At 42.0% G+C, this 1,934-nt stretch overlaps 1 non-coding gene across 1 annotated transcript; it reads right to left on the bottom strand.

Annotated features, from left to right (window-relative positions):
* Positions 1-243: 243 nt before the first annotated feature.
* On the bottom strand, positions 244-351 carry LOC112739494 (small nucleolar RNA R71). The gene has a single exon (XR_003170430.1). It is a non-coding gene; the product is annotated as a small nucleolar RNA R71 (small nucleolar RNA).
* Positions 352-1,934: the final 1,583 nt, after the last annotated feature.

Genomic DNA, 1,934 nt, shown 5'->3' with positions numbered 1-1,934 from the left:
TGCAAGTTTCATGGACTTCCAATGGAAGATCCTCATCAGTTTTTAGCTGAATTTCTGCAAATCTGTGACACTGTTAAGACCAATGGAGTTGATCCCGAGGTCTACAGGCTTATGCTTTTCCCTTTTGCTGTAAGAGACAAAGCTAGAACATGGTTGGATTCACAACCAAAGGATAGCCTGAACTCTTGGGATAAGCTGGTCAGTGCTTTCCTGGCCAAATTTTTTCCACCTCAAAAGATGAGCAAGCTTAGAGTGGAAATTCAAACCTTCAGACAGAAGGAAGGAGAATCCCTCTATGAAGCTTGGGAAAGATATAAGCAACTGATCAAAAGGTGTCCTACTGACATGCTTCCAGAATGGAGCATCATAAGTATATTCTATGATGGTCTGTCTGAGTTGTCAAAAATGTCATTGGACCATTCTACAGGAGGATCTCTTCATGTGAAAACCCCTACAGAAGCTCAGGAACTCATTGAAATGGTTGTAAATAATCAGTTCATGTACACCTCTGAGAGGAATCCTGTGAGCAATGGGACGCCTCAGAAGAAGGGAGTTCTTAAAATTGATACTCTGAATGCCATATTGGCTCAGAACAAAATATTGACTCAACAAGTCAATATGATTTCTCAGAGTCTGAATAGATTGCAAGCTGCATCCAATAGTACTAAAGAGGCATCTTCTGAAGAAGAAGCTTATGATCCTGAGAACCCTGCAATAGCAGAGGTGAATTACATGGGAGAACCCTATAGACACACCTATAATCCTTCATGGAGAAATCATCCTAATCTCTCATGGAAGGATCAACAAAAGCCTTAACAAGGCTTCAATAATAATGGTGGAAGAAATAGGTTTAGCAATAGCAAGCCTTTTCCATCATCTTCTCAGCAACAGACAAAGAATTCTGAACAGAGCCATTCTGGCCTGGCAACCATAGTCTCTGATCTATCCAATACGACACTAAGTTTCATGAATGAAACAATGTCCTCCATTAGAAATTTGAAGGCACAGGTGGGTCAGTTGAGTAAGAAGATTACTGAAACTCCTCCCAATACTCTCCCAAGCAATACAGAAGAAAATCCCAAGAGAGAGTGCAAGGCCATAACCTTACTTGGTATGGCCGAATGCCCAGAAGAGGAGGAGGATGTGAATCCCAGTGAGGAAGACCTCTTGGGACGTCCTCTGGACAGAAAGGAGTTCCCTTTTGAGGAACCAAAGGAATCTGAGGCTCATACAGAGTCCCTAGAGATTCCATTGGACCTCCTTCTGCCATTCATGAGCTCTGATGAATACTCTTCCTCTGAAGAGGATGAAGACACCATTGCAGAGCAAGTTGCTAAGTATCTAGGAGCAATCATGAAGTTGAATGCCAGTTTATTTGGTAATGAGACTTGGGAGGATGAACCCCCTTGCTCACCAATGAACTGAGTGCACTAATGAGGCAGACATTGCCTCAGAAGAAACTGGATCCCGAAAAGTTTTTCATACCTTGTACCATAGGCACCATGACCTTTGAGAAAGCTCTGTGTGACCTTGGGTCAGGGATAAACCTCATGCCACTCTCTGTAATGGAGAAATTGGGAATCTTTGAGGTACAAGATGCAAGAATCTCATTAGAGATGGCAGACAAATCAATGAAACAGGCTTATGGACTAGTAGAGGACGTGTTAGTAAAGGTTGAAGGCCTTTACATCCTTACTGATTTCATAATCCTAGACACTGGAAAGGATGAGGATGAATCCATCATCCTTGGCAGACCCTTCCTAGCCACAGCAAAAGCTGTGATTGATGTTGACAGAGGAGATTTGGTCCTTCAGTTGAATGAGGGCTACCTTATATTTAAGACTCAAGGTTCTCCTTCTGTAACTGATGACAAGTCATCCTAGCCTATTTTAACTAGTCTTTTTCTTTTGTTTTCATTAGAATTATGCACTTTC

This window comes from Arachis hypogaea, chromosome 13 (assembly GCF_003086295.3).
Source record: "Arachis hypogaea cultivar Tifrunner chromosome 13, arahy.Tifrunner.gnm2.J5K5, whole genome shotgun sequence".
NCBI classification, from domain to species: Eukaryota; Viridiplantae; Streptophyta; class Magnoliopsida; order Fabales; family Fabaceae; genus Arachis; species Arachis hypogaea.
Note: the sequence above shows the minus strand (reverse complement) of the source record. Positions and strands in the feature narration are given on the sequence as shown.